The sequence below is a fragment of the Pseudophryne corroboree genome, unplaced genomic scaffold (genome assembly GCF_028390025.1).
Source record: "Pseudophryne corroboree isolate aPseCor3 unplaced genomic scaffold, aPseCor3.hap2 scaffold_222, whole genome shotgun sequence".
In the NCBI taxonomy this organism is placed as follows: domain Eukaryota; kingdom Metazoa; phylum Chordata; class Amphibia; order Anura; family Myobatrachidae; genus Pseudophryne; species Pseudophryne corroboree.
The window spans coordinates 156138-169202 of NW_026968868.1; the positions used below are offsets into that span (position 1 = coordinate 156138).

The following is a 13065-nucleotide window of genomic DNA, read 5'->3' on the forward strand; positions in this document are numbered from 1 at the left end:
GGGCCGCTGCTCAGGCACATCTCTATCAAATAAAGGAGATTCAACTGAGGCAGCACAAGGGAACTCTCATCTGGGGACAACAACTGCAGGGAGAACACATATTTTCAGATAAACATGGGAGGGCAGAAGGCTGCCTAATACTGAAGCACCCCCGAAAAACAACAAAACAAATGCAACAACTAGTACAAGCATTCCTGGGGGAAGGCCTGCAGCAGATGGATTTGCATACGGTGATGTCATCCAAGCAGTGGGTCAAAGTTGGCTTCAACCCTCGTCTGCATATGAAAAGAGAAAAGGGGCGTGCAGGGCATGGCGGCCTTTTGCGGCGCTTGGATGACCCCTAGTTCGCATTAAACACCTCCACCCTCCTTTGGTGTGGGGCTCATGTTGGCTATGCCCCAGCCCCTGAAGCATTCAAGCTGATTTCTTGCAGCAGCTGGGCACTGTAACAGCTCCAGAGCTGCTCTGAACGGCAAGTAAAAGGGTGTGGGCCCTGCAGCACTACCTGTAGTTTGCATTGTGCATTGGAAGGCACAAAGTAAGCAGACGGGAGAAGTCAGGATAGTGCGCAAGGGCATAGAAGGGAGCGGCTCAAGAAAAGAGAAGTTGAAACAGACAGCAAACTAGGCTGGAGAGAGACCTGAGACAAAGAGATCTGAATTATATGAGAGCCGACCAGGGGAAACACAAATTATGCAGTCAAGTTTCCCACATTTGGGGAAATCGCAGGAGCAGCACACCCAGAGTGCAATGGGTGAGCCTTGCCCTGGGAGAAGCAACTACATGATCATAGTATCTCACCTGCCAGGTAAGTAGAAGTTGGGCTAGAGCTGGGGAGGGTCGCTGCTTGGGTACCCCCCTGTCAAGTGAAGGAGATCCAACTGAGGCAGCACAAGGGAACTCTCGAAAGAAGAACAAGGCTAGAGGAAGATCTGAGACAAATAAATCTGACTTTTACCAGAGCTGACCAGAGGAAAGCACAAACACAGTCCCCCACTACCACAAATAATGCAGTCGAGTTTCCCACATTTGGGGAAATCACAGGGGTCAGCATACCCAGAATGCAATGAATAAACCTCACCCTGGGAGAACAATCTTCATGACCATGGTATCTCCTATGCCAAATAAGTATGATTTGGGATAGGGCTGGGGAGGGCCGCTGCTCAGGCACATCTCTGTCAAGTAAAGGAGATTCAACTGAGGCAGCACAAGGGAACTCTCATCTGGGGACAACAACTGCAGGGAGAACACATATTTTCAGATGAACATGGGAGGGCAGAAGGCTGCCTAATACTGAAGCACCCCCAAACAGCAAACCAAATGCAACAACTAGTGCAAGCATTCCTGGGGGAAGGCCTGCAGCAGATGGATTTGCATACGGTGATGTCATCCAAGCAGTGGGTCAAAGTTGGCTTCAACCCTCGTCTGCATATGAAAAGAGAAAAGGGGCGTGCAGGGCATGGCGGCCTTTTGCGGCGCTTGGATGACCCCTAGTTCACATTAAACACCTCCACCCTCCTTCGGTGTGGGGCTCATGTTGGCTATGCCCCAGCCCCTGAAGCATTCAAGCTGATTTCTTGCAGCAGCTGGGCACTGTAACAGCTCCAGAGCTGCTCTGTACGGCAAGTAAAAGGGTGTGGGCCCTGCAGCACTACCTGTAGTTTGCATTGTGCATTGGAAGGCACAAAGTAAGCAGACAGGAGGAGAAGTCAGGATAGTGCACAAGGGTATAAAAGGGAGGGGCTCATGAAAAAAGAAGTGGAAACAGACAGCAAACTAGGCTGGAGAGAGACCTGAGACAAAGAGATCTGAATTATACGAGAGCCGACCAGGGGAAACACAAATTATGCAGTCAAGCTTCCCACATTTGGGGAAATCGCAGGGGCACCACACCCAGAGTGCAATGGGTGAGCCTTGCCCTGGGAGAAGCACCTTCATGATCATAGTATCTCCCCTGGCAGGTAAGTAGGAGTTGGGCTAGAGCTGGGGAGGGTCGCTGCTCGGGCACCCCCCTGTCAAGTGAAAGAGATCCAACTGAGGCAGCACAATGGAACTCTCGAAAGAAGAACAAGGCTAGAGGAAGATCTGAGACAAATAAATCTGACTTTTACCAGAGCTGACCAGAGGAAAGCACAAACACAGTCCCCCACTACCACAAATAATGCAGTCGAGTTTCCCACATTTGGGGAAATCACAGGGGTCAGCATACCCAGAATGCAATGAATAAACCTCACCCTGGGAGAACAATCTTCATGACCATGGTATCTCCTATGCAAAATAAGTATGATTTGGGATAGGGCTGGGGAGGGCCGCTGCTCAGGCACATCTCTGTCAAGTAAAGGAGATTCAACTGAGGCAGCACAAGGGAACTCTCATCTGGGGACAACAACTGCAGGGAGAACACATATTTTCAGATGAACATGGGAGGGCAGAAGGCTGCCTAATACTGAAGCACCCCCAAACAACAAACCAAATGCAACAACTAGTGCAAGCATTCCTGGGGGAAGGCCTGCAGCAGATGGATTTGCATACGGTGATGTCATCCAAGCAGTGGGTCAAAGTTGGCTTCAACCCTCGTCTGCATATGAAAAGAGAAAAGGGGCGTGCAGGGCATGGCGGCCTTTTGCGGCGCTTGGATGACCCCTAGTTCACATTAAACACCTCCACCCTCCTTCGGTGTTGGGCTCATGTTGGTTATGCCCCAGCCCCTGAAGCATTCAAGCTGATTTCTTGCAGCAGCTGGGCACTGTAACAGCTCCAGAGCTGCTCTGTACGGCAAGTAAAAGGGTGTGGGCCCTGCAGCACTACCTGTAGTTTGCATTGTGCATTGGAAGGCACAAAGTAAGCAGACAGGAGGAGAAGTCAGGATAGTGCACAAGGGTATAAAAGGGAGGGGCTCATGAAAAAAGAAGTGGAAACAGATAGCAAACTAGGCTGGAGAGAGACCTGAGACAAAGAGATCTGAATTATACGAGAGCCGACCAGGGGAAACACAAATTATGCAGTCAAGCTTCCCACATTTGGGGAAATCGCAGGGGCACCACACCCAGAGTGCAATAGGTGAGCCTTGCCCTGGGAGAAGCACCTTCATGATCATAGTATCTCACCTGGCAGGTAAGTAGGAGTTGGGCTAGAGCTGGGGAGGGTCGCTGCTCGGGCACCCCCCTGTCAAGTGAAAGAGATCCAACTGAGGCAGCACAATGGAACTCTCGAAAGAAGAACAAGGCTAGAGGAAGATCTGAGACAAATAAATCTGACTTTTACCAGAGCTGTCCAGAGGAAAGCACAAACACAGTCCCCCACTACCACAAATAATGCAGTCGAGTTTCCCACATTTGGGGAAATCACAGGGGTCAGAATACCCAGAATGCAATGAATGAACCTCACCCTGGGAGAACAATCTTCATGACCATGGTATCGCCTATGCAAAATAAATATGATTTGGGATAGGGCTGGGGAGGGCCGCTGCTCAGGCACATCTCTATCAAGTAAAGGAGATTCAACTGAGGCAGCACAAGGGAACTCTCATCTGGGGACAACAACTGCAGGGAGAACACATATTTTCAGATAAACATGGGAGGGCAGAAGGCTGCCTAATACTGAAGCACCCCCAAACAACAAACCAAATGCAACAACTAGTACAAGCATTCCTGGGGGATGGCCTGCAGCAGATGGATTTGCATATGGTGATGTCATCCAAGCAGTGGGTCAAAGTTGGCTTCAACCCTCGTCTGCATATGAAAAGAGAAAAGGGGCGTGCAGGGCATGGCGGCCTTTTGCGGCGCTTGGATGACCCCTAGTTCGCATTAAACACCTCCACCCTCCTTTGGTGTGGGGCTCATGTTGGCTATGCCCCAGCCCCTGAAGCATTCAAGCTGATTTCTTGCAGCAGCTGGGCACTGTAACAGCTCCAGAGCTGCTCTGAACGGCAAGTAAAAGGGTGTGGGCCCTGCAGCACTACCTGTAGTTTGCATTGTGCATTGGAAGGCACAAAGTAAGCAGACGGGAGAAGTCAGGATAGTGCGCAAGGGCATAGAAGGGAGCGGCTCAAGAAAAGAGAAGTTGAAACAGACAGCAAACTAGGCTGGAGAGAGACCTGAGACAAAGAGATCTGAATTATACGAGAGCCGACCAGGGGAAACACAAATTATGCAGTCAAGTTTCCCACATTTGGGGAAATCGCAGGAGCAGCACACCCAGAGTGCAATGGGTGAGCCTTGCCCTGGGAGAAGCACCTACATGATCATAGTATCTCACCTGCCAGGTAAGTAGAAGTTGGGCTAGAGCTGGGGAGGGTCGCTGCTCGGGCACCCCCCTGTCAAGTGAAGGAGATTCAACTGAGGCAGCACAAGGGAACTCTCGAAAGAAGAACAAGGCTAGAGGAAGATCTGAGACAAATAAATCTGACTTTTACCAGAGCTGACCAGAGGAAAGCACAAACACAGTCCCCCACTACCACAAATAATGCAGTCGAGTTTCCCACATTTGGGGAAATCACAGGGGTCAGCATACCCAGAATGCAATGAATGAACCTCACCCTGGGAGAACAATCTTCATGACCATGGTATCTCCTATGCAAAATAAGTATGATTTGGGATAGGGCTGGGGAGGGCCGCTGCTCAGGCACATCTCTGTCAAGTAAAGGAGATTCAACTGAGGCAGCACAAGGGAACTCTCATCTGGGGACAACAACTGCAGGGAGAACACATATTTTCAGATGAACATGGGAGGGCAGAAGGCTGCCTAATAATGAAGCACCCCCAAACAACAAACCAAATGCAACAACTAGTGCAAGCATTCCTGGGGGAAGGCCTGCAGCAGATGGATTTGCATACGGTGATGTCATCCAAGCAGTGGGTCAAAGTTGGCTTCAACCCTCGTCTGCATATGAAAAGAGAAAAGGGGCGTGCAGGGCATAGCGGCCTTTTGCGGCGCTTGGATGACCCCTAGTTCGCATTAAACACCTCCACCCTCCTTCGGTGTGGGGCTCATGTTGGCTATGCCCCAGCCCCTGAAGCATTCAAGCTGATTTCTTGCAGCAGCTGGGCACTGTAACAGCTCCAGAGCTGCTCTGTACGGCAAGTAAAAGGGTGTTGGCCCTGCAGCACTACCTGTAGTTTGCATTGTGCATTGGAAGGCACAAAGTAAGCAGACAAGAGGAGAAGTCAGGATAGTGCACAAGGGTATAAAAGGGAGGGGCTCATGAAAAAAGAAGTGGAAACAGACAGCAAACTAGGCTGGAGAGAGACCTGAGACAAAGAGATCTGAATTATACGAGAGCCGACCAGGGGAAACACAAATTATGCAGTCAAGCTTCCCACATTTGGGGAAATCGCAGGGGCACCACACCCAGAGTGCAATGGGTGAGCCTTGCCCTGGGAGAAGCACCTTCATGATCATAGTATCTCACCTGGCAGGTAAGTAGGAGTTGGGCTAGAGCTGGGGAGGGTCGCTGCTCGGGCACCCCCCTGTCAAGTGAAAGAGATCCAACTGAGGCAGCACAAGGGAACTCTCGAAAGAAGAACAAGGCTAGAGGAAGATCTGAGACAAATAAATCTGACTTTTACCAGAGCTGACCAGAGGAAAGCACAAACACAGTCCCCCACTACCACAAATAATGCAGTCGAGTTTCCCACATTTGGGGAAATCACAGGGGTCAGCATACCCAGAATGCAATGAATGAACCTCACCCTGGGAGAACAATCTTCATGACCATGGTATCGCCTATGCAAAATAAGTATGATTTGGGATAGGGCTGGGGAGGGCCGCTGCTCAGGCACATCTCTGTCAAGTAAAGGAGATTCAGCTGAAGCAGCACACGGGAACTCTCATCTGGGGACAACAACTGCAGGGAGAACACATATTTTCAGATAAAAATCTTGGTCATGCTCTGGTTTCTCTTCAGAACGAACAAATCTTTCGCCTCTTACTAAAGATTTCCGTGGAGAGCAGCAAAACCGAGTTTTATCTCAATTTTTGCATGCCCCATCTTTTTGGGGTTTCTTTTATCGGTTTAAAGATAGAATGAGTGTGCTTTAATGAAAGCTCATTTGCATAGAAATGACAGTAAATGTTTATTTATTTTCAAACAGAACTTTCTTGACCATGCTACTTGCTTTAAAGATCTGGGAGCACATGGAATACAGTACAAACCATGCTTATAGCAAGGAGAAGCCAGGTGAGAAATCTGCTTTCTTTCAAATTGGGCGCTCACTTTGATCTGAATGAGGACTGCTGGCACAGCACTCAGGCGACAGGTGGAATCTTGGTCATGCTCTGGTTTCTCTTCAGAACGAACAAATCTTTCGCCTTTTATTAAAGATTATCCGTGGAGAGGAGCAAAACTGAGTTTTATCTCAATTTTTGCATGCCCCATATTATTGGGGTTTCTTTTATCAGTTTAAAGACAGAACGAGTGTGCTTTCTTGTTAGCTTTAATGTAAGTTTATTTGCATAACAATGACAATAAATGTCTGTTTCTTTTCAAGCAGAACTTTCTTGACCATACTAATTGCTTGAAAGATCTGGGAGCACATGGAAAAGAGTACAAACCATGTTTATAGCAAGGGGAAGCCTGGTGAGAAATCTGCTTTCTTTCTTTCAAATTGGGTGCTCACTTTGAGCTGAATGAGGACTGCTGGCATGGCACTCAGGCGACAGGTGGAATCTTGGTCATGCTCTGGTTTCTCTTCAGAACGAACAAATCTTTCGCCTTTTACTAAAGATTTCCGTGGAGAGGAGCAAAACTGAGTTTTATCTCAATTTTTGCATGCCCCATCTTATTGGGGTTTTATTTTATCTGTTTAAAGAAAGAACGAGTGTGCTTTAATGTAAGCTCATTTGCATAGAAATTACAGTAAATGTTTGTTTCTTTTCAAACAGAACTTTCTTGACCACACTAATTGCTTGAAAGATCTGGGAGCACATGGAAAAGAGTACAAACCATGTTTATAGCAAGGGGAAGCCTGGTGAGAAATCTGCTTTCTTTCATTCAAATTGGGTGCTCACTTTCAGCTGAATGAGAACTGCTGGCATGGCACTCAGGCGACAGGTGGAATCTTGGTCATGCTCTGGTTTCTCTTCAGAACTAACAAATATTTCGCCTTTTATTAAAGATTTCCGTGGAGAGGAGCAAAACTGAGTTTTATCTAAATTTTTGCATGCCCCATATCATACCTCCCAACTGTCCCGATTTTCGCGGGACAGTCCCGTTTTTTGGGGACTGTCCCGCTGTCCCACCTGCGGGCCGCAGTGTCCCGCGGTGGGGAGGACAATTGGGAGGCTCTGTCTGTCGCTGCCCTGCTTAGCAGAGCAGCGGTGAAAAGACGCTGTGCGCATGCGCACAGCGTCTATTCACTGAAGTCAGAGGGAGAGGTGGCATGCCAGCGGCTCACAGAGCGCTGGGCATGCCCCCTCAGTGCCGAAAACGGGGGCGTGACTCGCGATCGCGGGTCCTCCCGCGAAGCCACGCCCCCTTTTACTTAGGCCACGCCCTTTTTGGGAGCGCGCGCGACTTCGCCGCGCGTGTGTCCCTCTTTGCGAGCCGACAAAGTTGGGAGGTATGCCCATATTATTGGGGTTTCTTTTATCAGTTTAAAGACAGAACGAGTGTGCTTTCTTGTTAGCTTTAATGTAAGTTTATTTGCATAACAATGACAGTAAATGTTTGTTTCTTTTCAAACAGAACTTTCTTGACCATGCTACTTGCTTGAAAGATCTGGGAGCACATGGAAAACAGTACAAACCATGCAGTATCACAAGAGCCTTTATTTGATCTTTCATGAAGATAGAGCAGAATTGAGGACACGTCAACAATTTCTGCCGAAGGTGGTTCATCTTTCCACATGGTGCCTTTGGCCACTGACACCTTCGTTGAGTCAAAGTCTCTGGCTGTGGTCAGAACTTTGAAAATTTATGTCACCAGAACGGTTCAGATTAGGAAAATAGAGGCTCTGTTTGTCCTGTATGCTCCCAACAGGATTGGGTGTCCTGCTTCCATGCAGAGCATTATGCGCTGGATCTGTGGTAATATTCAGCATGCTCATTCCACGGCAGGATTGCCGTTACTGATTTAGGTGAAGACCCATTCTACTAGAAAGGTGGGTTCATCCTGGGCAGCTGGTCGGGGAGTCTCGGCATTGCAACTTTGCCGAGCAGCTATTTAGTAAACACTTTTGCTAAGTTTTTCAAGTTTGATACCTTGGCCGATGATAACCTCAAGTTGGGTCATTCGGTGCTGCAGAGTCGTACGCACTCTTCCACCCGTTCAAGAGCTTTGGTATAACCCCATGGTTCTTAATGTGACCCCAGCATCCTCTAGGTCGTATGAGAAAATAGGATTTTAATACCTACCGGTAAATCCTTTTCTCTTAGTCTGTAGAGGATGCTGGGCACCCGTCCCAGTCCATACTGTGTCTGCAGTTATTACTTGTGGTTATACACATGTTGTGTCATGGTTCTGGTCAGCTTTTTGCTGCAATTGTTCATGCCGTTGGCTTGTGTTCTGTTGAATGCCACGTTCTGCGGCATGCTTAAGGTGTGAGCTGGTAAGATGCTCACCTTAGTTTAACAATAAATCCTTTCCTCGAAATGTCCGTCTCCCTGGGCACAGTTCCTATAACTGGAGTCTGGAGGAGGGGCATAGAGGGAGGAGCCAGTTCATACCCTTTGATAGTCTTAAAGTGCCCATGTCTCTTGCGGATCCCGTCTATACCCCATGGTTCTTAATGTGACCCCAGCATCCTCTACGGACTAAGAGAAAAGGATGCCCTTGCGCACTATCCTGACTTCTCCTCCCGTCTGCTTACTTTGTGCCTTCCAACGCACAATGCAAACTACAGGTGGTGCTGCAGGGCCCACACCCTTTTACTTGCCTTACAGAACAGCTCTGGAGCTGTTACAGTGCCCAGCTGCTGCCAGAAATCAGCTTGAATGCTTCAGGGGATGGGGCATGGCCAACATGAGCCCCACACCAAAGGAGGGTGGGGGTGTTTAATGAGAACTAGGGGTCATCCAAGCACTGCAAAAGGCCGCCATGCCCTGCACGCCCCTTTTCTCTTTTCATATGCAGATGAGGGTTCCAGCCAACTTTGGCCCACTGCTTGGATAACATCACTGTATGCAAATCCGTCTGCTGCAGACCTTCCCCCTGGAATGCTTGTACTAGATGTTGCATATGGTTTGATATTTGATGGTGCTTCAGTATTAGGCAGCCTTCCGCCCTCCCATGTTCATCTGAAAAGATGTGGTCTCCCTGCAGTTGTTGTCCCCAGACGAGAGTTCCCTTGTGCTTCCTCAGTTGAATCTCCTTAACTTGACGGGGGAGGGGCTGCCCGAGCAGCCACCCTCCCCAGCCCTATCCCAACTCATACTTATTTTGCATATGAGATCTCTTGATCATGAAGATTGTTCTCACAGGGTGAGGTTCATCCATTATATTTTAAAATAGGAAGGTACAAATTACATATTTGAATTGCATTTATGTGCTGGATTCAAATGTCCCCCCCCCCCCCCTTCCATTCTCAATTGTGCCCGTCAGCAGCTATTCTAAGGTTGCTGCCAATGGGTGTGACACATTAATTTCTTCTGTGGGGTACACTGGACTCCACAAGGATTCACATTGGGGTGTAGAGTAGGATCTTGATCTGAGGCACCAACCGGCTCAAAGCTTTGACTGTTCCCAAGATGCTCAGTGCATTCTCCTCTATAACCCCGCTTCCATGAACAGGGAGCTCAGTTTGTAGTTGGTGCCTTCAGTAGCAGGCCACTTAACAGGGGCCTGCCTCAGGCAGCCTATTCTTAGCTATAAATTTTGACAAGAAAAGAAGAACTTGTTTTATGAGAATCTACAAGGGCTGCAGCAGGCTAGGTCTAATAGACATCTTTACTGCAGCTTCATCACTCCCAGCGGCGCTGTATACTCCCATGCCCTGGTTGCTGGGTCACTGCAGCGGAGGCTCCGGTTTCATCCTAAGGTCAGTCACACACACACCACCCTTCCGGATCACGAGGCCGCTGATGAAGGGGAGCGTGGCCGTAGGGGGTGGACCGTGTGCGCACTGGCGTGGACACTGATTACTGGGCAGCCGCTCCACTAGCCACCAGGTACAGTTAAGGAGCACAGGTCTGGGGGTTTTTCTCCTATATTAACCCAATTTTGTACTGCCCGCAGCGCATTGTGATAGGTAATAGGGCCTGATTCAGGTTGGATTGCAATCACAATAAGCGATCCTACTGCAAAAATTGCTAAGAGCATACGCATGTGCCTGCATTTTCTGCGGCACCCCGCAGAGAATGCGATCGCCTCTGCCTGTCAATCGGGGGGGGGGGGGATAGGTGGGTCAGCAACACTCCATTTCCAAGTCAGGGATGGAGCGGTGCGGGGGCAAGGCTTCAAAATGGGGTCTGCAACGGAGGAGACACAGGGGGCGTGGTCACAGCGGCTGTATGACATCACATTCAGCCGCTGTGATCACAAAAATGGTGGCGGCTTCCTGCGCGCACATACAGTCTGCACCAGCAGGAGGCTACACCATTTTTTATGATCACGCTGAACTGCAGTGCGACTGCAATTACAGCATGGTCAAGAAGGGAGGCGTCATGCTGGGTGGCCATGCCCTTTCACTGTGCAGGAGCCAGCACCGCTCACACACTAGTCCCCAGGTGCAGCCCCCAACCCCCGGGACACCCGGAGCAACAAAATGTAGATTCAGGCCACCAGGCCACGCCCCTACCTATGAAACCATGCCTCCTTTTTACCATTGCGCTGCTTATCTGCGCGCACTGCATTACAATCTCCCTCGCCACCTCTCTGGGTGTCACCAGTGATAGTGACACCTCTGCCATGCTTGTAGCAGCTGGTCCTAAGATCTACGCCTCAAGCCCTGAGTGTTTGCCCTTGTGACTTGTTGATCATCATAGCGAAGCAGATGCTTACAGAAAACTGCAGGGGCTTAGATTGAAAATAAAAAAATTGATAGGTATAAGGTAGAGAGGAGCGGGTTCGGTTCTCCGAGAACCGAATTCCCCACGAACTCCACGTTGTTTACACTGGTCCGAGGCAGGCTCGGTTGTTCCCGCCTGACTCGGAAAACCTGAACAAGGGAAAATGTCATCATCCCGCTGTCGGATTCTCGCGAGATTCGGATTCCATATAAAGACCTGCGCGTTGCCGCCATTTTTACTCGTGCATTGAAGATAGAGCGGAATGGACGTGGCTATGTTCTCTCAGTGGAAATCTCAATATCAGTGCTCAGTATCAGTGGTTACTTATTGCTGCTCAGTAATACTAGTAGTGTGTCTCTCCTGCTCAGTGTCAGTTCTCAGTAGTATCCTCATCAGTGCTCAGTATCACTGCTCATTGTCTTGTGCTGCATTGTGGTGCTCAGCATACTACAGTACATTACTAATAGTCCAGTGCTGCATCTTGCTGCTCAGTGTCAGTTCTAGTATCCTCATCAGTGCTCACTATCACTGTTCATTGCATTTTGGTTTTCTGTATACTACAGTAACATAGTAATATAGTAACATATAGTAACATAGTTTTTGAGGTTGAATAGAGGCAAATTGCCCATCGTGTTCAACCTGTTTTAAGTTGTGATGATTCTACATACTTGCTGAATAATGTTTTATGACTAGTTAGCTACTATAACTCATGTTACCCCCGGATTAACCATGTTCATATTTTAAGTATTATAACCTTGGATAGCTTTTTCATTCAGAAATGTATCCATTCCTTTTTTAAATCCAATTACAGAGTCCGCCATTACCACCTTCCCTGGCAGGGAATTCCACATCCTGATTGCCCTAACAGTGAAGATCATAGTATCTCACCTGGCAGGTAAGTAGGAGTTGGGCTAGAGCTGTGGAGGATTGCTGCTCGGGCACCCCCTGTCAAGTGAAGGAGATCCAACTGAGGCAGCACAAGGGAACTCTCGAAAGAAGAACAAGGCTAGAGGAAGATCTGAGACAAAGAAATCTGACTTTTACCAGAGCTGACCAGAGGAAAGCACAAACACAGTCCCCCACTACCACAAATAATGCAGTCGAGTTTCCCACATTTGGGGAAATCACAGGGGTCAGCATACCCAGAATGCAATGAATGAACCTCACCCTGGGAGAACAATCTTCATGACCATGGTATCTCCTATGCAAAATAAGTATGATTTGGGATAGGGCTGGGGAGGGCCGCTGCTCAGGCACATCTCTGTCAAGTAAAGGAGATTCAACTGAGGCAGCACAAGGGAACTCTCATCTGGGGACAACAACTGCAGGGAGAACACATATTTTCAGATGAAAATCTTGGTCATGCTCTGGTTTCTCTTCAGAACGAACAAATCTTTCGCCTTTTACTAAAGATTTCCGTGGAGAGGAGCAAAACTGAGTTTTACCTCAATTTTGGCATGCCCCATCTTTTTGGGGTTTCTTTTATCGGTTTAAAGATAGAATGAGTGTGCTTTAATGAAAGCTCATTTGCATAGAAATTACAGTAAATGTTTGTTTCTTTTCAAACAGAACTTTCTTGACCATGCTACTTGCTTGAAAGATCTGGGAGCACATGGAATACAGTACAAACCATGCTTATAGCAAGGAGAAGCCAGGTGAGAAATCTGCTTCCTTTCAAATTGGGCGCTCACTTTGATCTGAATGAGGACTGCTGGCATGGCACTCAGGCGACAGGTGGAATCTTGGTCATGCTCTGGTTTCTCTTCAGAATGAGCAAATCTTTCGCCTTTTATTAAAGATTTCCGTGGAGAGGAGCAAAACTGAGTTTTATCTCAATTTTTGCATGCCACATATTATTGGGGTTTCTTTTATCAGTTTAAAGACAGAACGAGTGTGTTTTCTTGTTAGCTTTAATGTAAGTTTATTTGTATAACAATGACAGTAAATGTCTGTTTCTTTTCAAGCAGAACTTTCTTGACCATACTAATTGCTTGAAAGATCTGGGAGCACATGGAAAAGAGTACAAACCATGCTTATAGCAAGGGGAAGCCTGGTGAGAAATCTGCTTTCTTTCTTTCAAATTGGGTGCTCACTTTGAGCTGAATGAGGACTGCTGGCATG

At 48.2% G+C, this 13065-nt stretch overlaps 16 non-coding genes and 1 pseudogene across 16 annotated transcripts; 6 read left to right on the forward strand and 11 right to left on the reverse strand.

Moving 5' to 3' along the window:
- Nucleotides 1–674: 674 nt before the first annotated feature.
- On the reverse strand, nucleotides 675–816 carry LOC135008203 (U1 spliceosomal RNA; annotated as a pseudogene).
- Nucleotides 817–968: 152 nt separating this feature from the next.
- LOC135007928 (U1 spliceosomal RNA) lies at nucleotides 969–1132 on the reverse strand. The gene has a single exon (XR_010207750.1). It is a non-coding gene; the product is annotated as a U1 spliceosomal RNA (small nuclear RNA).
- Nucleotides 1133–1806: 674 nt separating this feature from the next.
- On the reverse strand, nucleotides 1807–1969 carry LOC135008200 (U1 spliceosomal RNA). The gene has a single exon (XR_010208014.1). It is a non-coding gene; the product is annotated as a U1 spliceosomal RNA (small nuclear RNA).
- A 152-nt stretch (nucleotides 1970–2121) lies between these two features.
- LOC135008047 (U1 spliceosomal RNA) lies at nucleotides 2122–2285 on the reverse strand. Its single transcript, XR_010207864.1, has one exon. It is a non-coding gene; the product is annotated as a U1 spliceosomal RNA (small nuclear RNA).
- A 674-nt stretch (nucleotides 2286–2959) lies between these two features.
- Nucleotides 2960–3122, reverse strand: LOC135008343 (U1 spliceosomal RNA). The gene has a single exon (XR_010208114.1). It is a non-coding gene; the product is annotated as a U1 spliceosomal RNA (small nuclear RNA).
- A 152-nt stretch (nucleotides 3123–3274) lies between these two features.
- LOC135008032 (U1 spliceosomal RNA) lies at nucleotides 3275–3438 on the reverse strand. Its single transcript, XR_010207851.1, has one exon. It is a non-coding gene; the product is annotated as a U1 spliceosomal RNA (small nuclear RNA).
- Nucleotides 3439–4109: 671 nt separating this feature from the next.
- Nucleotides 4110–4272, reverse strand: LOC135008115 (U1 spliceosomal RNA). The gene has a single exon (XR_010207932.1). It is a non-coding gene; the product is annotated as a U1 spliceosomal RNA (small nuclear RNA).
- A 152-nt stretch (nucleotides 4273–4424) lies between these two features.
- On the reverse strand, nucleotides 4425–4588 carry LOC135008154 (U1 spliceosomal RNA). The gene has a single exon (XR_010207970.1). It is a non-coding gene; the product is annotated as a U1 spliceosomal RNA (small nuclear RNA).
- A 674-nt stretch (nucleotides 4589–5262) lies between these two features.
- On the reverse strand, nucleotides 5263–5425 carry LOC135008327 (U1 spliceosomal RNA). Its single transcript, XR_010208108.1, has one exon. It is a non-coding gene; the product is annotated as a U1 spliceosomal RNA (small nuclear RNA).
- Nucleotides 5426–5577: 152 nt separating this feature from the next.
- LOC135007994 (U1 spliceosomal RNA) lies at nucleotides 5578–5741 on the reverse strand. The gene has a single exon (XR_010207812.1). It is a non-coding gene; the product is annotated as a U1 spliceosomal RNA (small nuclear RNA).
- Nucleotides 5742–5885: 144 nt separating this feature from the next.
- LOC135008404 (U5 spliceosomal RNA) lies at nucleotides 5886–6001 on the forward strand. The gene has a single exon (XR_010208162.1). It is a non-coding gene; the product is annotated as a U5 spliceosomal RNA (small nuclear RNA).
- Nucleotides 6002–6271: 270 nt separating this feature from the next.
- On the forward strand, nucleotides 6272–6388 carry LOC135008415 (U5 spliceosomal RNA). The gene has a single exon (XR_010208173.1). It is a non-coding gene; the product is annotated as a U5 spliceosomal RNA (small nuclear RNA).
- Nucleotides 6389–6674: 286 nt separating this feature from the next.
- LOC135008373 (U5 spliceosomal RNA) lies at nucleotides 6675–6790 on the forward strand. Its single transcript, XR_010208131.1, has one exon. It is a non-coding gene; the product is annotated as a U5 spliceosomal RNA (small nuclear RNA).
- A 275-nt stretch (nucleotides 6791–7065) lies between these two features.
- LOC135008424 (U5 spliceosomal RNA) lies at nucleotides 7066–7178 on the forward strand. Its single transcript, XR_010208181.1, has one exon. It is a non-coding gene; the product is annotated as a U5 spliceosomal RNA (small nuclear RNA).
- Nucleotides 7179–11998: 4820 nt separating this feature from the next.
- LOC135008166 (U1 spliceosomal RNA) lies at nucleotides 11999–12162 on the reverse strand. The gene has a single exon (XR_010207982.1). It is a non-coding gene; the product is annotated as a U1 spliceosomal RNA (small nuclear RNA).
- Nucleotides 12163–12306: 144 nt separating this feature from the next.
- On the forward strand, nucleotides 12307–12422 carry LOC135008388 (U5 spliceosomal RNA). Its single transcript, XR_010208146.1, has one exon. It is a non-coding gene; the product is annotated as a U5 spliceosomal RNA (small nuclear RNA).
- A 270-nt stretch (nucleotides 12423–12692) lies between these two features.
- LOC135008416 (U5 spliceosomal RNA) lies at nucleotides 12693–12808 on the forward strand. The gene has a single exon (XR_010208174.1). It is a non-coding gene; the product is annotated as a U5 spliceosomal RNA (small nuclear RNA).
- Nucleotides 12809–13065: the final 257 nt, after the last annotated feature.